Source organism: Callithrix jacchus, chromosome 9, assembly GCF_049354715.1.
Source record: "Callithrix jacchus isolate 240 chromosome 9, calJac240_pri, whole genome shotgun sequence".
NCBI lineage: Eukaryota > Metazoa > Chordata > Mammalia > Primates > Cebidae > Callithrix > Callithrix jacchus.
In genome coordinates this window covers 110,037,487-110,060,585 of record NC_133510.1, presented here as the reverse complement: position 1 = coordinate 110,060,585, position 23,099 = coordinate 110,037,487, and the positions used below count along the sequence as shown (strand labels likewise).

General features: G+C 42.0%; 1 long non-coding RNA gene across 1 annotated transcript in view; it reads left to right on the top strand.

Moving 5' to 3' along the window:
• Positions 1-551: 551 nt before the first annotated feature.
• The window catches only part of LOC144577791 (uncharacterized), a 39,162-nt gene continuing 16,614 nt past the window's right edge, over positions 552-23,099 (top strand). Inside the window, exon 1 of the long non-coding RNA XR_013522390.1 lies at positions 552-796. This is a non-coding gene — a long non-coding RNA (uncharacterized LOC144577791). The remainder of the gene's footprint in view (positions 797-23,099) is intronic.

Here is a 23,099-nt window from a genome sequence, read left to right as displayed (position 1 = left end):
TAGAACAGACAGGGCTCCTAGGGCAGAGTGGAAAAGGGAAAAGTGAATCTAGGGGATCCACGGAAGACAGCTGACACATTGCCTCAACGACTTTGTGCTTCTAAACCTGCCACATAAAGTGGGCACTAAATACTAACCAGAACACATTTTTAAACACAGAGTCTTCCCATTAATGATTCCCTGTCTTTAACTACTTCTGTTTCCTTTAGCTATTACTTATACCTAAGCCAATGCTCATGGTACAACTCTCCTCCAATTCTGCAAATATTCCTGGTACAAAATGCCTTCTTTCTAGACTGCTGCAATGGAACACATTTTGTAGGCCTCTCTAGGTTTCAGTGGGGTGAGAAAAAACATAGATCCAATGACTTTGAGGTCGACAGCAGAGACAGCTGATGCCAGAGATTCATGTTTCCCTTCTATCATGTATCTTTGATAGTGGGAAGGAGCTGCCCATTCAGGGACTACATTTCCCAGTCTAGCTTTCTTCTACATGGCAGTCAGGTGACTGTTTCTGGCCAATGAAATGATAGCAAAAGTGATATATATGTGTGTGTGTGTGTGTGTGTGTGTGTGTGTGTGTGTGTGCGCGCGCGCGCGCGCACGAATATGCGCATGCGCTTGCCTCTCTAGCGCCAAGGCAGTTGGTTAAGTATGTGGTGTGCCCTCATGCTCACTCTCCCTTTCACAGAGAGCCATGTGTGAAGATGGTGGTGTCACAAGGTGGAAAAACTGTATTCGCCAAATTACCACTTACATGAAAGCCAGCCTGACAAGAAATATCCACATTTTGAAGGTGAGAAATAAACTTTTATTGTGTTAAGAGTGGTTTGGCCAGGTGGGGTGGCTTATGCCTGTAATCTCAGCACTTTAGGAGGCCAAGGCAGGTGAATCACCTGAGATCAGGAGTTCAAGACCAGCCTGGCCAACATGGTGAAACCCTGTCTCTACTAAAAATACAAAAATTAGCCAGGCGTGGTGGTAGGTGCCTGTAATCCCAGATACTCAAGAGGCTGAGGCAGGAGAATCACTTGAACCTGGAAGGCGGGGTTGCAGTGAGCCAAGATTGCACTCCAGCCTGGGCAACAAGAAGGAAACTGTTTCAAAAAAAAAAAAAAGAGTAGCTGGTTCTTTGTTATAGCAGTTAGCCTATGTCGACTGATGTAAAGCCCTCTACTCTGTAGTTACTTCCTGTGATACCACTTTCAAATTCTCCACCCTTGGCTTCAAATTATAATAACTGGGATAAAAGACTGGTGTAGAAAATTGCCTACTAGCTGCTTTGCCAAGATTTTAGCTGTTTAGCTATTTTGTGTAGGAAATGTTTGCGCCAATGCTCTTGTTGTTAAAAGATGTGCAAACCATTTTCTTTTTGTTAAATTGCAGTTTGAGGCAGTTCTGCAATCATAAAAAGGAATCTAGTATTTGGAGTATTTAAGTCCAAGTTCTACCACTTACTTATGCTGCCTGACCTTGAACAGATCCTATCAGCTTTCTTCTCTGTCAAAGAAGGATATTAATAATGCTTCCCTGTCAGGTTGTTGTGAAGATCAAATAAGATAAGGGATATGAAAACATTTTGTTCACTAGAAAGCTTTAGACAAAATTAGTTTTCATCTCCACTAAAAGGGAGTCAAGTTGCATTTGCCTTTGAGATCATTCTCTCGGGTCATGGTGTTGTCAAGTTAATTCCCCCTCCTTTTCTCTCAGACGATCAGGTTCAGCTCCTTCCACTCTCTCACCTCCATTAACAGGCCAGTTCTCTTTATTGTTTGGAATTTTTGCAACTTGAGTCTTGCCCAAGGAAGAATGATTTTTTTTAAAAAAAATGGATCCCAAAACAAATTAATAAAAATAACTTCAGAACATGTTAGGGCCATGGTTTACAGGAAAGCGCACTCTTTGCCCTGGGCTGTAGTTTCCATGTTGAAGTTATTGAATTTCTCATATGCACACACACAAACCCGTGTCCTATACCCTGTTTATTATTCACAGCCTTTTGCTCCTTTAACTTTCTCAATATGTATGAGATTTTTTAAATCCATGACTTTTTAAATTTTAACTCAAGACATAAACAGTGAATCTAGTTCAATCCTCTTGTTTTATAAATGATAAACCAGAACCCCAGAGATATTTCATGAACCACTTTAAAAATCACCTTTTCCAATAAGCTTTCTCAGTTTTGTTACTGCCTCACAGACTGAGCGGGGTATCCTTCCTTTATCATAGAACTTGTTGGTGATAGATAAAATGAGATACTGAACTCTGTATAGGAAGAAAACAAGTTTTCTCTGCATCCCAGGGACCTCTGACCTCCATGTAAACCTATCTTCTGCTTCTGTCTCATTGGCCAAAACTGTTACATGGCCACCTCTAACTACAAGGGAGACTCAGAAAGGAAGTAGTTAGCTGAGAAAATTGCCTCCCCAAACAAAATCAGGGTTCATGAGCAAAGAAGTGGATATGGATATTGAGTTGGCTACTCACAGATTCTGTTGCAGCCTGTGACATAGTAGGAACTCAAAAAATATTTCCAGACTGAGTGTCAGTGTAAGGCATTCAAGGTTGAATACATAAACTGTCTAAGTTTGCTATAGTGATAGAACAGGGGCTAGGATTTAGGTATGCTGAATTCCAGCATGTATTAGTACATATTCACACTGCTATAAAGAACTTCCCTGAGACTGGGTAATTTATAAAGTAAAGAGGTTTAATTGGCTCACAGTTCTGCATGGCTAGAGAGGCCTCAGGAAACTTACAATCATGGTGGAGAGGAAAGCAAGTACCTTCTTTACCAGGTAGCAGGAGAGAGAAGAGAAAGTGTAGAGGGAAGAAATATTTATAAAACCATCAGATCTTGTGAGGACACACTCACTATCATGAGAACAGCATGAAGGAAACCACCCCCATGATCCAATCACATCCCTCCCTCAACACGCGGGGATTACAATTCAAGAAGAGGTTTTGGTTGGGACACAGAGACAAACCATATCACAGCCTACAGCTCTTTCTACTACCTGGTACTACCTCAGTATCATAAATGCAGTAACATGAGTATCTGTTTCTGCATTCTTTTCAAGAATCACTCTTCTCTCTACAGTATCTTAATTCCTCTGAAAGACATGTAACCAATCCTATTGGAGGTTTTCTCTCCAATTCTTCTGTAGTATTTACCTAGATACCTTAGTAATAGGAATGTGACATTGATGGGAAACTAATAGATGTTGCGATCTTGGGGGTTTTCCCAGTTTTTTACTTTACTTACTTCTAGACTCAAATTTATTATGACAGGTAACTTTATCTCACCCAGCATTACAGTTATTAATAACTTATCCTGCTGAATAAATCAGAGACCTGGAAAAATGTGGAGTAAGCATTTGTTATGCACATATGGGATTTACCAAGTTTCCACATTTGAAGGTCTATTATTAGGATTCACATGTTGTGCAAGGCTTTGCAGAGGAAAAGACATTTCACGTCTTCTCGACTTTGAAAATAGGGTATACTTTGCATGCAAACAAGTCTAGGTGAGTAGAGTGATTTCGAATAAATCACCAAGAAACAAGATTTCAGTAAACCATAAGAAACACATTTCCAGGATAATTTCAAAAATAGAAAATAAAATTAGGTGCAAGGATTTACCAGGACTAGTGAGTGGATCAAGAGTTAGTAGACTGCACATTAGGTTGAGCTCTGCTCATAATTAGCAATGTGACCTTATGGAACACCATTAATATTTGGAGCCTTCAGTTCTGTCACTTGTAAGAGGAGAGGGTTGTACCAGGTGATCTCCAACCCTCCCCACCATCCATGTCTAGATTCTGTCATTCTGTTTCTTATGCACTGAGACCAAGAGAGTTAATTTGTGAAATTACGTGATGGTCAAATCCTAAAAAGGGCACACTAACTTTACCAGTGTTACCCTTGGGTTTAAGGCTGATAATTTCTAAAATTTATAATAGAATTATTATCATTTTGGCATATTACTAGTCATTTGCAAGTTACAGACTTCCAATCATTGGAAACATTCTGTTTTGAATTCCGTTCTTTTCCCTTAATATTTCATTATAAATATTTGCCCATATTTCCACAGTCATCATAATTATGGTTTTGATTGTGCCATATTGTTATTCCATTTGGTTGACAGGCCACAGATTTGGAGTCATTGTTTCCTTCCTTTGATACTCTGCATCCGATTCCTTGAAAAATTCTGTCAGCTCTACCTATAGATTATATGCAGAATCTAACATCTCACCCTCTCTATCCCAACCCTTCTTGTCCAAACCACCATTATATGTTGCCTGGATTATTTTCATGGTCTTCCAGCTGGCACCTGTACTTCTCTACTTCCCCACTACAGAGTGTATTTCACACACTGCATTGGGAGAGTTCATCTCCAAAAATGATCATATCTTGTTCCTCTTCTCAAAACTTTCCAATAATTTTCCATCTTGGAGCACTCTAAGTCATTCTTATGGCCCTAAGGGTCGACATGATCTGGTTTCCCTTCTACTTCTTTGATCTCGTCTCCAACCACTTCTCCCCTGGCTCACTCTATCCCAGCCATATGGGCCCCCCCTGTTGCTCTTGCCAGGGCCACTCCTGTCACAGAGCTTGGAAATCACTGCAACTTCTAAGAATACCATCCCCCCACATATGCTCATGGCTCCCTCTCTTACTACTTTCGGGTCCCTGTTCAAAAGTCACCTTTTAGAGAGGTCTTCCCTGACCACCTTATCTAAGATAGCAACCTCCCCCAAGCACTCTCTATGCCTCTTTATATTAGTTTATAGCACCTGATATGTTATTTATTTGTTTGTAGCCTTCCACCAGCACTGCCAAGACCCAATTACCAATGGTTTAATCAATTTATTAAATAAATGTTTACTGACCACTATTGTTCTGGGCATAGGTTCTATAGCAGTGAACAAAACAAAGTCCCTACCTTCACGAAATTTGCTATTTCATTTCTTCATGAAAGAGAAAATTCCGTGAAGGTAGGGACTTTGTAGGTTGATCTGTGCTCATAATTAGTAGTGTGACCTTATGAAACACTACTAATATTTGGAGGCTTTGGTCCTGTCACCAGTAAGAGGAGAGGGTTGTACCAGGTGATCTCCAACCCTCCCCACCATCCATGTGGTAGGGATCATGAAGATCCCTGTGTGCTGCTCTACAGCTTTGAATTGCATTACTGCCTAATATGGAGCCATAGAAAGGCTTTAATCAGGGAAATGACAACAGCACGCTCTACCTAGAGTGGGAGAATGCATTTGACTGAAGGAAGTAGAAGACAGTGAGGGGACTACTGCAAAAATCCATGAGAGGCAAATAATTAAAAACAGAATTACCGTGTGATCTAGCAATTCCACTCCTGAGTCTAAAACCAAAAAATTGTAAGCAGAGACACAAAGAGATATTTGTAAATCCATCTTCATAGCAGCAGCATTCACATTAGCTGAAAGGTGGAGATCACCCGTTCAATCAATGGATGAACAGAGAAACAGAAGCTGGTATATACATAAAATGGAATATTATTCAGTCTTTGAAAGGAATGAAATTCTGACACATGCTACAATGAGGATGAACCTTGAAAATATTGTGCCAAGTATTTCAGTCATTGTAATGACTATATGCAAAGAATGCATATAGTCTGTATTTCCAGCTCAAATGAAATAGGCCAGTCACAAAAATACAAATTGTGTATAATCTCACTCATGTAAATATCTAGAGTAGTAAAATGTATAGAGACAATAAGTAGAATGGTGGTTACCAGGGTCTGGAGGGTGGGGGGAGGGAGAGTTAACATTTAATGGGTACAGAATTTCAGCTTTGCAAATTGAAAAAGTTTTGTGGCTAGATGATGGTGATGGCTGCACAACAATAGCAATGCACATAAGGCCACTGTACCAAATGCTTAAAAATGGTTAAAATGGTAAATTTTATGATTTATATATTTTACCATAATTTCTTAAGGTCTATTAGAAATCCAGTGCAAGCAGAACCTGGGTAATGCAAGGGAAAATAGTCAGGAGGGGACCGATTCAGGAGATATAAAGGGAATTTGAAGCAGCAAAATTCTGAGATCCATTGTTTGTGGAGAATGAGGATGGTCTCCAAGTTTCAAGCTGGGTATCTAGAGAGGGCAGGGGTGCCTAAACAGAAAAAGGAAGAAGAGGAATGAATTTGGGGAGGACAGTAAGCTAACTTTTGAACCTCTAAGAGTTATCCGTGGGCCTTCCAAATGAAGATACCCAGGAAGCCTTTAAATATATAATGCAGGATCTCCAGAGAGACATTTGAGCTGCAAATACAGACTTGGCATTCTCAGCATATAGTCATTGGAATGACTGACATCTCTCTGGAAGAGTGTTGGAGAAAGAGAAGAGGGTTTGGGGATAGAACCCTGGAGTCAGAAAACAAAGAAACGTCTACACAGAGAGACAATGAAGAAAGAATTGAAAGAGACCTAGGAGCCACAGGGAGTGGATGGTTTTGAAATCCTAGGAGTGGTCACTGGTATCAAAAGCCATGGGGTGTTTAAGAAAGATGAGTCCTGAAGTGGGTTCTTAAATCTAGCCATTGGAAAGTCATTGAAGACATTCATAGGAGCAACTTGAGAAGAATGGTAGGTTTAAAATTCAACTGCAGTGAAACTACCAAGTAGGAAGTACCAGTTAAAGGCATGGAAATAAATTTGAGGAGAAAATTACAATGTCTTTTTTATTTTTTATTTTATTATTTTTTTTAATTGCATTTTAGGTTTTGGGGTACATGTGAAGAACATGCAAGATAGTTGCATAGGTACACACGTGGCAGTGTGATTTGCTGCCTTCCTCCCCTTCGCCTATATCTGGCATTTCTCCCCATGCTATCTCTCCCCAACTCCCCACCCCCCACTGTCACTCCCCTATTCCCCCCAAAAGACCCCAGTGTGTAGGGAGCACAAAAACAAGTAATGGGGAAAGGATTCCCTGTTTAATAAATGGTGTTGGGAAAACTGGCTAGCAATGTGCAGAAAGCAGAAACTGGACCCCTTTCTGATACCTTACACTAAAATTAACTCCAGATGGATTAAAGACTTACACATAAGACCTAACACCATAAAAACCCTAGAAGAAAATCTAGGTTAAAACCATTCAGGACATAGGAGTAGGCAAGGAATTCATGACAATGTCTTTTTTTAAATATAATCTCCTGTTATTCAGACCTTTAATCTGGCTGAAAAAATAAAACTAATCAGCTGGGAGGGACACCATTTATTTTTTGATGATGACTTAAGTCACCCAAGTGAATTGGCATATATCCACCTACTCAGCCCTAAAAAAACAAAGCAAAACAGAGAACATACCTGGTTTAAAAGAAATCGTATCTATGGTAGATATAGCAGTGTTTCTATCCATTATCCTTTTTCATCTTATCTATTAGCACAACAGAATTCTGATTTATTTCAGGGCCGCAATGCGTTCAGCTAGAAGTCTACCTTCCCCAGCTTCCCTTGCAGCTAGGGAGATGTAAATAGAAATCTTTGGATAGGGCTTTCAGGAGAGTTCCATAAAGAAGACTAACTCAGGCCAGATGCAGTGGCTCATGCCTGTAATCCTAGTCCTTTGGGAGGCTAAAGTGGGCAGATCACTTAAGCCCATGAGTTCAAGACCAGTCTAGGCAACATGGTGAAACTCTATCTCTACAAAAAAAAAATACAAAACTTAACTGGTTGTGGTGGCACATGCCTGCAGTCCCAGCTACTCCGGAGACCAAGGTGGGAGGATTGCCTGAGCCCAGGGAAGTTGAAGCTGCAGTGCAGCTTATCATGCCACTGCACTCCAGCCTCGGCCACAGAGACCCTGTCTCAAAAAACAAAAGACAAACAAAGGACTAAGAAGACTAATTCAGCAAGATGGTGCCTCCCTTTTTTTCGTGCTCTTTCTCTTCCTCCTTTCTGGAGAGAGGATGTTATGGCTGGACTTCCAGGAGCCATATTGGGTCCGTGGGACTACTTTGAAGATGGAAGTTCTATGCTGAGGATGATAGAGCAGAAAATACACCTAGGTCCCTAATAGTATCATAGATACCATACCTCCTCTGAACTGTTCACCCACAGACTTCTTCTATGTGAAAGAATAAACTGCCACTTGGTTGTGGTTGGGTCTCTGCCATTAGCAGCTGAACACAATTCCTAACTGATATGTCATCTTATGCATCTGACTTGGAATTACTATTCTGTTCAGGTCTGGCCTCCTCCAAGAGCTGTCACTAAAATACTGCAATATTAAGAGCACTGATAATGCTGGCTGCTTGAGAAAAAGACTTTCCTGGTTGCTGATGCCTAAAATTCCTGGGAGAGTGGCCAGAGCTTTATTTTACCACTCAAGATAAGGCTTAAATTGCAAATAGGCTTCAGAGAGATGTCTCGTGGACTAAAATTAATTATCAGAGTCTACCCTCGATTTTGATCAGGGCAGGGAAGGAACATGATCTGGATGGACACCTGGGGAAGAGGGGTTATTAATAAAGAAGCTCATGATAGAACCAGGCAGTCAGGCACTGGGGCCCAGATGATATATTCACCCGCTTTGAGATGGAGCAGGGACCTGTGTTAGGGGTCCGTGAGTCACCCCAAGCAAGGAAATAACAGAAAATCTCAAGTTCCTTCAAGGGAAATTCCAGGTACCTAGCTACACTTGAAAAGTAAATAGTAGCTTGATAAGCAAGAAGGTAATAGTAACTTAATACCTGATGAAATTAGAGCCACAATATTGTTTGGTTCCCTACAGAAACTAACTATAACAGGCCTGCTATAGTGGCTCACAGCTGTACCTGGCAATCTGGGAGGCCAAGGCAGGAGGATCCCTTGAGGCCAGGATTTCAAGACTAGCCTGGGCAACACAGCAAGACCTCATCTCTACCAAAAAAAAAAATTTAATTAGCTTGGTATGGTGGGGTGTGCATCTGTAGTCTTGGCTAAGGTTTGAGGATAACTTGAGTCCAGGAGTTCGAGGCTGTATTGAACTATGATCCTACCACTGCACTCCATCCTGGCTGACAAACAAGACCCTATGTATTAAAAATAAAAGTTAAAAAATTTAAAGAAACCAAAGACAGCATCTTAACATATGTCCTTGAGTTGTTTTCCAGAAACCCAGACCCCCATCAAATGGATCCACTGGCACGTAAGTTTCACATAAGGAGAAATTAAGGACCGAACTCTGCCCACTGTTCTCTGTTCTTAACTTCTTCCTGAGGGGCCTAGAGGAGGTCACACCCACAAGCCAGAGCTAACGTTATTTTCTGCTGATCACTAATTTTTAAACAAAGCTTTGCCTCCTTAACGCATTGCAAGTCAGAAAGTCGAATCCACCTGTGACCTGTGGGCTCCCTGCTTCAAGATGTTCTGCCTTTTTAGGTCAAACCAATGTATGACCCCCATGTATTAATTTGTAACTTCACCTGTAACCTTCACCTCCCTGCCTTTACAAATCCTTACCCCCATCTTAATTTAAAAATTAAAAATGAAATGATTTTTTTAAAAGACACAGTGCAATACATCTTAGTTTTTCAATGCTATTATCTGTTAGAAGCAAACACTGTATAAATCTACTCATAAGGGCATTAATGATACCCAAGAGATAGTGATACCCATTATTCTCCTCATTTTACAAATTTGGAAGCACAGAGGTCACATGGCTTGCCCAAATAGAATAAAGGAATCAAAATCATGGTCCCAGAAAAAAAAGCAAACCCAACCGCTTTGTTCTGGTGCGGTGTAGTGGTGAGATGAAGGATGGAGCTCTTCCACATAATTTGAGAAGAAGTTTTAAAGTTGAAATTCTCTCCTCTTCCTCTCCCTCTTTTGGAATAAAGGGTCATTTTTCTCTCTTGAGGAATTCAGTCATCTCAGTGGATAACCTGGGAACACTGTCCAGGTGCTAGTGACTCAGAAGCCAAGGCTAGAAGTTCCTGGAACAGAAGGTGACACCACGGACCACACTGACACCTAAGTAAGCATCTGGGAGAGGGGAGATGAGCTGAGCACCATCAGCTTTCCACCATCAGCTGCTACTCTCTGGCCCTAGGCATGTTCTCTTGCAGCTGACGGGCAGTCACTGCGGTGCCTGGAGGACACAAAAGAAATCCCAAGCTGAGGCTGAAATTTCCTTTCCAGTGCACTGGGACAGGCTTCCTAAGAGTGTCCTTGGCTTCTTTTGGCTGAGACCCTGAGGCAAAGGAATTGAGTCCTTCTTCTGTTCTCCAACAATTCAAGCTGGAAGGTTGTAAGAAAAAGTCAAGCCTCTGAGGCTGTGTTTTGAAACATGCCTTCCTGCTGTTGTAAGGGGACATATCTGCCTGTCAGGCCTCTGGTGACTGGAAGACCAGCACCTTTTAGTTCCACCATGTTAAACACCCCAGCGAGTGGACTATTAATGCATATGTCGGTTACTGCCAATTTTTACCTGAATTTAGGCTTACTGGTTTTTTAAAAAATATAACAATAATGAGAAACCACTTTCCACTTTTCAAATACTTGAATTTTTTTTAAATAGTAGTAAATGCTGAGATGAGGAAGGGGCATGGAATGATTTTCTAATACTCAGTATGTGAGAATAAAGATTGGCAAAAAGCTTGGTAAGAGCTGTCAAAATATTCATACTATTTGACCCAGTGGTTTCACTTGGGAATTTATGCTACAAAATAATTAGAAATGCAATGATTGATATACAAGAGTGTTGCAGTAAATGCTTTTTGAATTCTATCCAGAACAATCCCAGGCCCCCTGCCCACCACTGATTGTAGGAAGCAGGCTGGACACCTGACCCAAACTGGACCTGTGAGAGTTCCCACCCCCTTAATCAATCATTATTTTTTGGTCCAGGGATGGCCAGTTATTTTTCAAGTTGGATTTGTCACTTGCATTGAAATAGTGCAGATGTTTATCGCAGCATTATTTATAATAGGAAAAGTCTGAGACATAAAATGTCTTCTGATGCAGGATTGGCTAAATAAACTATGGTATACCTACAAATGGAATACAGTGATATGATTGTCATTATCAGCATCAAACATGCTGTTTAATAACTTCTTTTTTTTTTTTTTGAGACAGAGTTTTGCTCTTGTTACCCAGGCTGGAATGCAATGGCATGATCTCAGCTCACTGCAACCGCTGCCTCCCAGGTCCAAGCGATTCTCCTGCCTCAGCCTTCCAACAAGCTGGCATTATAGATGCCCACTACCATGCCCAGCTAATTTTTGTATTTTTAGTAGAAATGGGGTTTCATCATGTTGGCCAGGCTGGTCTCAAACTCCTGACCTCAGGTGATCCACCCACCTCAACCTCCTAAAATGCTGGGATTACATGCGTGAGCTACAGTGCCCAGCCAATATCTTCCATCTTAAAAAAATCCTCCCTCTACCCACCATGTGCTCCTCCATCCCACACTGCATCTCTCCCCTCCCTTATGCAGAACTCCTAGAAAGACTATACCCTTAAATGTTCATTCACAACTATGTTTTTCAAACTTTGTCATCAAAACTAAACAAAAATAAGAAAACACTGAAATCCTTTCACCAAGCAAAATTTCATATTGAAAACAAAAATGGAATCAAAGTTGAATGGCTCAATCACCTTTCCCTCATAACTCATATCCTAGGCTGAATAATGGTGGCTGTCTGGATGTAAGAAAATGCTTTTTTTTTTTTGAGACGGAGTTTCGCTCTTGTTACCCAGGCTGGAGTGCAATGGCGCGATCTTGGCTCACTACAACCTCTGCCTCCTGGGTTCAGGCAATTCTCCTGCCTCAGCCTCCTGAGTAGCTGGGATTATAGGCGCTCACACCGCGCCCAGCTAACTTTTTGTATTTTTAGTAGAGATGGGGTTTCACCATGTTGACCGGGATGGTCTCGATCTCTTGACCTCATGATGCACCCGCCTTGGCCTCCCAAAGTGCTGGGATTACTGTCCTGGCCCAAGAAAATGCTTTTTTATTGACTAGAAAACAGCAGGAAGAAAACTGATGGGTACCTCAATTGCAATTGTGTGTAAACAAACTCTATTCTTAGAAATATTCCAGTCTTCAATACAATTCCATGAGATGAGTGCTGTTATTAACCCATTTTACAGAAGACAAAAAAAGAAAGACTTATCTAGACTCAGTGTCTCCACTGTGCCTCCTTCCATCTTTCCAGAATCCCTTCTAATTAGTTTCTGTTCCACCAAAATTGCTCTTGTCAAAGTCACCAATGACTTTCATGTTGCCAAGTCTATTGGCTAATTCCCGGTCCTCATCTTTCTAGACCTTATCAGCAGCATTTAACATAATTGATGGCTTGCATCTTCTTGAAATTCTTCCTTCACTTGGCTTCTGAAACTCGACTCTTTCCTGTTCTCCTACTTCCCTGTTCACTCTCTTAGTCTTTTCTTTTACTGGTTCTTCCTGATCTTCCCCACTTCTGGACATTGTAGTGCCCCAGAACTTAGTCCTCAGGCCTATACTCTGTATATACTTTCTCAGTGAACTCATCCTGCCCCATGAATTTAAATTCCATCTATACGCCAATGACTTTATCTGTCTCTGACTTAGGTTTCTGCTCTGAATTCCAGACCTCTTGTTACTCTACTTTTGCATTTGAATGTCTAATAGGTATCTCAACACTGTAAAAAACTGAATTCTTAGTTTCCCCTACATCTTAATACCCACCCCTGAAACATGCTCTTCTCCCAGTCTTCCAATGTCAGTAAATGGCATTCCATTCACTTCGTTGCCCAGGCCCATATACTAATAGGGACTGTCCCTGGATAGTAGAATCATAGGTGATTTGTTTTTCTTTAACTATTGAATGAGCAACACTGATTAGAGAAAGAATCAATAATATTACAGAAGGAAAAGGATTCAGGAATAAAGAATAGATACAGACTCTGTGAATTTAAGGCAATAAGTACAAGCCACAAAGATCTTGTGAACAAACAGGTGAAACAAGAAAGTGGAAACTAGAAACTGCACGTTTGCATTCTTGTGACCAAGAAGGTGAGGTAGCCAGGAGCAGCTAGAGGCTGACCAAATGGAAGAGCAGGTCTCTGTGTGAGGGAGACAACCACAGCACTTGGTATTCCTGCATGTGCTTAGCAGACCTTATAGCTTGATCTGGGTTCCAGGCTAGGTGAGAATGGCATCAGAGACTCAAATTACTCCTCTTTAGGACAGCTCCCAAAGCAGGCATGGGTACGGAGAGCAGACTTGGCTCTCCATCTCTCCCTTATCTCAGAGAGGGGCTCCTACATTTAGCCCACTCTGAATAAAATGTCAGCCAGGTCAGAGGAGCAGATCATTGCAAGCTCAATGGCTTCTATAAACCCCCAGCCATGGCAGCAGCTAGAAACAAATATTACCATATAAGGCAGCAGTTCTGCTTCTCAGTCAGTCATGTCGTCTAAGCTTCAGGTCCCAGTTTCAAGCCTTGAAATTCTGCACCAAGGTAATCTTCCATTATCAGCACCTGCACTTCAAGGCCAGAAGTTTTCCGTTTCTGTCTTCCTAGGGGCTTTCTGTGGGCAAGACTAGCTGTGGAAATCTGTATTAGTCAGGGTTCTCCAGAGGAAAAGAACCAACAGGATGTGTATATCTATATATATAGAAAAGAGAGATTTATTTCAAGGAATTGGCTCATGTGATTGTGGAGCCTTGGTGCGTCCAAAATCCAATAGGGGAGGCCGGCAGCTGGAGGCTCCGGGAACAGTTGCAGTTTGAGTGCAGTTTGAGGCACTCTGCTAACAGAGTTCCTTCTTGCTCGGGGAGGTGAGTCTTTGTTCTATGAAGGCCTTCAACTGACTGAATGAGTTCCATCCACAATATGGAGGGCAATTTGCTTTACTCTAAACCCACCGATTTAAATGTCATCAGAAAAAGAACACCTTTGCAGAAACATTGAGAATAATATTGGACTAAATACCTGGGGACTGTTGCTCAGCCAGTTTGATGCATAAAATGAACCCTCCCAACAACCGCACTTCAGTTATGGGATCTGTACTTTATAATGAGAAAACTCCATGCAAATGAAGTTCAAAGAGCCACGCATGGTCTAACTGGCTCCACGTGGAAGAAAGTCAGAGAAACGTCTGGGAAGGCTGTGTGTAGTAGAGGGAACATATGGGAGTTACGTATAACTGGCCTAAGTTGAGCCTGTGTACTTCAAAAGTTCCGGGTTCCAAATGACTTTCTCATTTCCCCTACTGACTTCAGATACAGTCCGTGCAGATAATAAAGCATATGACAGCATATCTGTGTCATTCACCTGCTCTTTCCATTGGCATCACTGTCTAGAAGGAAACTTGGAGTAGAGAATGTCAGGAACTCATTCATCTATTGCCATCTGGACATTAACCTGAGAGCACAGCAACTATAGCTACCTGCTGATTAGATTCTATAGCCCAGGAAGGCCAAACATACTAGAATATGTTCATGGGCAAAGAATAAGAAAGCAATGCATAGTTTGTTATTTTATAAATTTCCTATGAAAATGTATCTTTCTATAACAAATATAACAAAAATCTTTAAATAGCAAATATAAAAACATATATCTGGGGAATAGGTGGAGGGGGTCAGTAAACAAGACAGTACAAACAGGAGAACTTGTGTTCAACCAAAATTAAGGCTGTGGAGGCAGAAATCAGTTGATAAAGGTTGATGGTTAGCCAAATTTGAGAATCAACCCAGGAAGACACTCCGACAAAGCTGAGCGGGTTCTGAAGTCTGTTATGATGTTTCCATCCTTGTGACCATCCCTCCCTTATTCAGACAGGGGTACCTACGTTTACCTCACTCTGAATAAAGTGTCTGCCAGGTCAGAGGAGCACATCATTGCAAGCTCAATGGCTTCTATAACCCCCGAGCCATGGCAGCAGCTAGAAACAAATAATATTTCTTTTTTTCCCTTCCTCATCTCATGTTAAGTCTGGTCACTTCCATCTTTAAAATGTAAACTGGATCTGACTGCATCTCACTTTTTTCAATGTTAAAAACCCAGGCTAAGCTAGTAGCCTTCGTCATTTGGCAAACTGCCCACAGACTTCCTGCTTAAAATGCTTTTATAAGAAAGCTGAGGAGAAGGGAGGGGACTCCTCATATTGAAGCTGTCCTTTGTTGTTGGAGAGTACAATACTGAGGTTACAATCACTGGCTACAGATGACAACATACAGGCTAAAATGTTTTACAGGCAAGACAGTAAGTAAAACTTCATGATACAGAAACAAAGCAGTGTCCTTTTCAGTGTCAGTAGGTTACGTATTAATCAGTGTAACAACAGTTTGAGGAACTCAGGAAAAGATTAGAGGGATTGATGGTAAGATTCTTTAGTGAAGAACAGGATGTAAGCCATGAATCATAAGACCTTCCCCAGGCAGTTAATTTGGAAGCCTGTCAAATGTGATCTGTGGGTTATCACTAGGAAAGACACAAAATTTGCCCCTTATTACCCTGGTTTGATCATTACACATTGTATGCAGGTATCCAAATATCACATGTCCCATAAACATGTACAATTATCATATATCGATTTTTAAAAAACGTTTGGGAAAATTCGCCAATTAAAAAGAAAGTTTTTTTTCCAAAAAGCTGTTTCCCTTATGTCTCACCCAAGTCCACTGGTTGGGCTTGACCCCTTTGTTCTTGAATTCCTGCCATTAAGCTACTCTTGAGTCCTGTATTTCTGATGTTCCCTGTTATTTGATCCTTCCCATCTATTTTTCTGAACTTGACCCATGAAATTGAAGTGATTAGTTTTATTTTAAATGTTTATAGGGAAGGTCCAAGCCTTTTCCCCAATAGATGAGTGAGGTTGCCTTTGTAATATTGATTTTTAAAAGTTATTTTGTCATTTCTTGCTTATTAAACCATAAATTACAGGGCCAGATAATAACTTAGGGTACACTGAGTTCAACTCTCGACTCTCTGGGGTTAGGAAACAGAGGTCCGAAGGGGGTCAAAGACTTCTCAAGACCAACATCTTGCACAGAGCTGAGCCTAGGCTCCAGCTCACCGATTTCTAAGGCTCTCTCCGCTCCATCACAGGGAAAAAAAGCAAGCCACATCTAAGGGAAGAAACAGAATCCCTTCCTGCCAACGAGGAGGTACGTGACTCCTTACACATATTGCATGCACGTTACTCTGGGAATTAATGGTTCAATTTGGTATTAAACAAAATGGCTCTCGTGGCTGATGTGACCCAAGAGAAGGATCAGCAAAATGGAGACGTGAGCTTCCCTGGATGATAATCAGGAGTAGTCCCTGAAGGGGTAAGACAAACCCATTAAGCCTTTTCGCAAAGCCAATTTTGGGCAATGGTCTGATTGCTGGATAAATCACACCAGGAAATTGAAATAAGTGGTGAGGATGGCACAAGCAGGGTACATTATAGGGTAGCAAACAGTTTTCTATACCTTCGAGAAATCACTCTATCAGAAGTGGAGAGGAATTGTGCAGAATGTCCTGGGAAATAAGGAGAGACAAGGAAGAAGAAAAGAGCACATATGAAAACATAAATCAAAAGGATAAATCGATGTTAGAGGTAATATCGAATTAAAAGAAAGTAAGAAACTGATAGCTAAAGACAGGGCTGAAAGGGGAGAAAAGACTGCAGGGAAACAGAATACCCCAAAATACACTTCCCTCTCAACGGTTCCTTGACTTGGTGATTTTATTCAGAGTGTGTTTTTTATGCCAGATTAGACCGGCATGGCCACGAAGCAGTGCTCCTGTCCTCTCCCTTTGCTAGCCTATACTCAGAGGATGCAAATTAGTGTAATGCTGAGTAAAAAGCATGAGCAGGAGACCAAATTTATTACAGTCTTAGCTACCAATCATTAATTGACTTATCCATGTACTCAAAATATATTTATTGAGCATCTAATATGTACGAGGTACTGTGTTGAGGTACAGTAATATACAAAGTTGTTGTAGTCCTTGTCTTTGTTGAGCTAACATTCTAACAGGAGAAGAAAAGTGATGTAGTACAAAGCCACATAAAAGGATGTAAGATATTAGCTACCCTACAGCTTGCGTGTCAGGACTGTACTTGCGACATACAGCAGAAAACCTAAATAATAGTGGCTTAAACAAATAGGGGTTTATTTTTCATGTGTAATAAGAAATACAAGCAAGCAGAGATTTATTTTTCATACATAGAAATACAAATATAGATAGTCTCAAGAAGGTGCAACTCCTCAGAAATGATGCCAGGACCCAGACTGGGTGGCACAATGGTTAAGTGCAGCAATGGTAGCACCAGGCTGCCTGGACTGCTGCTACTTACTGGCTCTTATTGAATCTTATTAAACCTTGGCTCTGCTACTTATTAGCTGTGTGACATTGGGAAAATTACTTAATCTCTCCCTAGTTCTCCAGTTTTCTTATCTGTAAAATGGAGATGAAAGTAATAGCCCCACCTCCCAAGCCTATTGAAAGGATTAATAGTGCAAACTACTGGCATAGTACAGTGGGCAGTATGTAAGTGTTACTGCAGTTGTGGATATTAGATGTACATATTAGATGCTCAATAAATATGATTTAAATAAATAAATAAGTCAGTAAGTGTCCTGACTTTACAAGTTGGATTTTGTTCCCATGTTTGGCTCCTCATAGTCTGTTTCAAGGAGGCTGCTGCATCCTGAGGTATAACATAATATTCTGGACAGGAAAAAGAAAAAAGGAATAAAAATGGTATGTCAGCTCAATCCAACCCTTTAAAAATCAGATATAGAAAAGCTTTTCTGAAAGTCCCCCACAGCAGACTTTGCTTTCATCTCGTTGGACATAACTGTGTCACATGGCCACACCTGGCTGGAAGAGGAAGAACTCAGGTTGTAGATAAGTTAAGGAGATCGTGGATGGGGGTTGGAACCTGGAATATGGGCATGAGATCAGCCACCATTGTCTGCTGTGGCTTCCATTTAGAAACAGCCACTGACATATTTCCATTTTGATGTACACTTTTCCCCTCAATTACATGAATCAAGCAGGGTGAACTGAATAGTCCCAGCTTCTCGTCCACCTGTTACCCACCTGGGTCCCATTTTCTCCACACAAGATAAGTCACCCGAAGTTATTCAATTCTAACCATTCCAGCCAGCTCAACTCTTTACTACATTCCCAGTATGTATGCAAAACTATGGCATGTACGAATTAAGGAATCCATAAACATTATGAAAAGAAATCTAGCCTTAAGAATTGATAGCTTTGGGCCGGGCACGGTGGCTCAAGCCTATAATCCCAGTACTTTGGGAGGCCGAGGCGGGTGGATCACGAGGTCAAAAGATGGAGACCATCCTGGTCAACATGCTGAAACCCCGTCTTTACTAAAAATGCAAAAAATTAGCTGGGCATGGTGGCGCGTGCCTGTAATCCCAGCTACTCAGGAGGCTGAGGCAGGAGAATTGCCTAAACCCAGGAGGCAGAGGTTGCGGTGAGCTGAGATTGCGCCATTGTACTCCAGTCTGGGTAACAAGAGTGAAACTCCATCTTAAAAAAAAAAAAAAAAGAATAGATAGCCTTAGAAATGTTTGTTCATACCTTGCCGGGTGCAGTGGCTCATGCCTGTAATTGCAGCACATTGGGAGGCCAAGACGGGCAGATCGTGAGGTCAAGAGATCAAGACCATCCTGGCCAACATGGTGAAACCTTGTCTCTACTAAAAATACAAAAATTAGCTAGGCATGGTGATGCGTGCCTGTAGTTCCAGCTATTCAGGAAGCTGAGGCAGGAGAACTGCTTGAACCCAGATGGTGGAGGTTGCAGTGAGCTGAGATCATGCCACTGCATTCTAGCCTGGTGACAGAGCTCCATCTCAAAAAAAAAAAAAAAAGTTCATATCTTTAACCCAGCAATTTCATTTCAGGACAACTCTCAACACACAGTTGGGAGGCCAGATAAGATTATATGCACAAAGATGTTGACCACAGGCTGTTTTCAATAGCCAAAAGGCCATACAACTGAACATTAAACAATCACAAAAATCATGCTTATAAGGAGATTTTAATGTTATGAAAACATTACGGAGAGTTTTTATGTTTTTATGTTTATGTTTTTCATGTCATGAGACATCATGTTATGAGAAAATGCTCATGATACATGATTAAGTTGGGAGACAGCTTCCAAATGTGCTTAGCCTCTATGCAATATAGTGATTAAGTATAGGAACTTTGAAGTTAGATAGGCTAATTCCAAATTTCTTCTCTACAGCTCACCAATTTCTTCTTTGGGTATCAGGACTGTAATTTGCAACGTATAACAGAAAACCTGAATAATAGTGGCTTAAACAAATAGAGGTTTATTGCTTAACCATGAACACCAAGTTACCATGTAACCTGGGCTGCCCATCATGAACTGGGAATTAGCTGATCCTTAGCAAACTTAACATCACTAAGTCTCTAAATCCAGCATGGAAAGATATAGCAGGGAAGGGAAAAATCATAAGAGGAAAGAAATGCCTTAGCAAGACAGCATAGTGGGAATGGGGTGGAGAACATCAACAAGACCATCCCAGGTAGCGTAGTTTTCATCCGCTGTGATCTCCTCTTCCTTACATCATAATTTCTGCTCAACACATGTGTGCTTTGTATACCCACCCGCCCAGAACACAGATCAGAATATGCTTGTGTTATGGTCACCAAGGACTTCATTGGTGTCACTCAATCTAATGTTCCTCTCAACCTCTCTGAGGTACTACCATTTCCTGTTCCAATGCTTACCTCCTTATTGTCCTGCCCATCATGAACTGGGAATTATCTGACCCACCAAGCCACAAACTGGATGTGCAGAGCAGCACTTCATCATCAAATGAAAGTGGTACATCCATGATCAGGCCCAACTAGGCCCTGGTGTCACTGGTTACATGAAGAATCAGCCCAGCCAAGCACAGTGGTTCACATCTATAATCCCAGCACTTTGGGAGGCCGAGGTGGGTAGATTGCTTAAAGAGATCAGCACCTCTCATCTCTTGAACCCGCTTCTTTCTTGTCTTTTCCTGACTTCCTCCTAAGTGTTCTCATTGGCCTCATCACTCACTTCTTCCCCATTTCCACTGCCAGCTTCTACTCATCTGCTCTATCCCTAAATATTGGGGCATTCCAGATCCCAGCCCTGAGCCTTCCACTCCTATCAGAATGCCTCCTTTTATGATGACTCTTCAACTTTCATCTCCAGCCCTGACATCTCCAGTCAAACTCCTAAATCCTTAGCCAACATCTCAGACATAGAAAATCCAAAAGAGAACTCTTATTTTCCTGCCGAAAACTCTGCTCCTTTCTCAGTCTTGTCTGTCTTAGTAAATGATACGTTCAACCAATGAGGTACTCAAGCCCCAAATCTAGGATTCTTCTGTTCCTCAAACCACTTCCTGCTCTCACTACATTTAATGGACCAGCAATCCCTGATAGCTATAACTGCAAAATACATCACTTCTGACTGTCTGCATGCCTCCAGCCTGGCCTAAACCATCATAGTCTCTTGCCTTGATCAGTTACTAAACTGTCTCCTTAACTATTTCCTGTTCCAATGCTTACCTCCTGCATTAATTTCCTAGGGATGCTGTAATATCATTTGTTAATGGTACTCTAAGCCACAAACTCAGGGGCTTAGAACAATATAAATTCATTTTCTTACAGTTCTAGAGGCCAGGAATCCGAAATCAAGGTGTCAGCAGGACCATACTCTTTCTGAAGGTGCTAAGGGAGATGGTTAAGTTTTTTTTTTTTTTTTTTTTTTTTTTTTTTTTTTTTTGAGACGGAGTTTCGCTCTTGTTACCCAGGCTGGAGTGCAATGGCGCAATCTCGGCTCACCGCAACCTCCGCCCCCTGGGTTCAGGCAATTCTCCTGCCTCAGCCTCCTGAGTAGCTGGGATTACAGGCACGCGCCACCATGCCCAGCTAATTTTTTGTAATTTTTAGTAGAGACGAGGTTTCACCATGTTGACCAGGATGGTCTCGATCTCTTGACCTCGTGATCCACCCGCCTCGGCCTCCCAAAGTGCTGGGATTACAGGCTTGAGCCACCGCGCCCGGCCGATGGTTAAGTTTATGAGTCAACTTGACTGGGCCACAGAGTGCCCAAATATTTGGTCAAATACTATTCTGAGTGTTTTGTGAGGGTGTTTTTTGTTGAGTTTAACATTTAAGTCAATAGACTAGATGAAGCTGATTGCCCTTCCTAATATGGTGACCCAAAACGCTGTGAGTGGGGCACAGAGCAAGAAAAGGTTCTGCACAGGTCCAGGCTGCTGTGCAAGCTGTTCTGCCACTAGGGAACATAATTAAGAAGATCTAATAGTGCTTAAAGCATCAGTGGCTAGTAGGAATACTGTTTGCAGCCTTTGGCAGGTCTCTATAGGGAAACAGCAATGTACATCCTTAGGATGTTGGAGCAAAGCTCTGCCATCCTCTGCAGGTAACTACGGCTGCTGTTCCTTTCTTTTTTTTTTTTTTTTTTTTGAGAAAAAGCTCTTGGCCTGCTACTGGGGCTTTAGTAGAGACTGAATGCTTAACCCTGGGCCACCAAGTTACCATGTAACCTGAGCTGCCCATCATGAACTGGGAATTATCTGACCCACCAAGCCATAAATTGGATGTGCACAGCAGCACTTCATCATCAAATGAAAGTGGTACATCCATGATCAGGCCCAACTAGGCCCTGGTGTCACTGGTGTCATAGGCAAGTTACATGAGGAATCAGCCCAGCCAAGCACAGTGGCTCTCATCTATAATCCCAGCACTTTGGGAGGCTGAGGTGGGTAGATTGCTTAAAGTCAGGAGTTCGAGATCAGCCTCACCTACGTACCAAACCCTGTCTCTACCCAAAATACAAAAATTAGCTGGGCATAGTGGCATGTGCCTGTAATCCCAGCTACTCAGGAGGCTGAAGCAGGAGAATCACTTGAACCTGTGAAGCGGAGGATGCAGTGAGCCGAGATCGCACCACTGCACTCCAGCCTGGGTGACAGAGTGAAACTCCATCTCAAAAAAAAAAAAAAAAGAGAGAGCCCAAATGTCCAAGGTCCCCACTTCTGCTATACTGCGTTCTCTCTCTGAGTTGCATCTAGAGCCTTATGAGGAGTTTCCTACAATCAGTTGGCAGAAGAAGAGAAAACTCAGGCCTGATTTACAGATGGTTTTGCATGATGTGCAGGCACCACCGGAAAGGGGACAGCTGCAGCACTACAGCCCCTTTCTGGGATATCCCTGAAAGAGAGTGGTGAAGGAAAATCCTCCCACTGGGCAGAACTTTGAGCCATGCATCTGGTTGTTCACAAGAAATGGCCAAACATGCAATTATATACCAGTTCTTGAGCCCTGGCCAGTGGCATGGCTGGATGGTCAGGGACTTGAAAGTGAAGCAGTTGGGAAATTGGTGACCAGAAATTTGAAGAAAACGTATGTGTAGAACTCTTAAAATGCAAAAATATGAAGATGGCCAGGTGTGGTTGCTCCACCTATAATCCTAGCACTGTCAGAGGCCAAGATGGGGGGATTGCCTGAGGTCAGGAGTTCAAGACCAGTCTGGCTAACATGGTGAAACCCCATCTCTAGTAAAAATACAAAAAAAAAAAAAAAAATAGCTATATATGGTGGAGGGCACCTGTAATCCCAGCTACTCAGGAGGCTGAGGCAGGAGAATCACTTGAACCCAGCCCGGGAGGTGGAGGTTGCAGTGAGCTGAGATCATGCCACTGCACTCCAGCCTAGGCAACAGAGTGAGACTCTGTCACCAAATATATATGTATATGAAGATATTTGGTTCCTACGCGAATGCTCAGCAAAGTGGGATTTCAGCAGAAGAGGATTCTAATAATCAGGTGGATGGGATGGGATGGGATAGGATGACCTGTTCTGTGGATACCAGTCATGCCTCTTTCCACAGCCTCCACTGCCACTGCCCAGTGAGCTTGTGAACAAGGTAGCCATGGTGGCAGGGATGGAGGTTATGAATGAAATCAGCAATATGGACTTCTACCCACCAAGGCTGACCTGTCTACAACTGCTGTGTGTTCAATCTGCCAGCAGCAGAGACCATCATTGAGCCCTAATATGCCGCCATTTCTGGGATGATCAGCCAGCTAC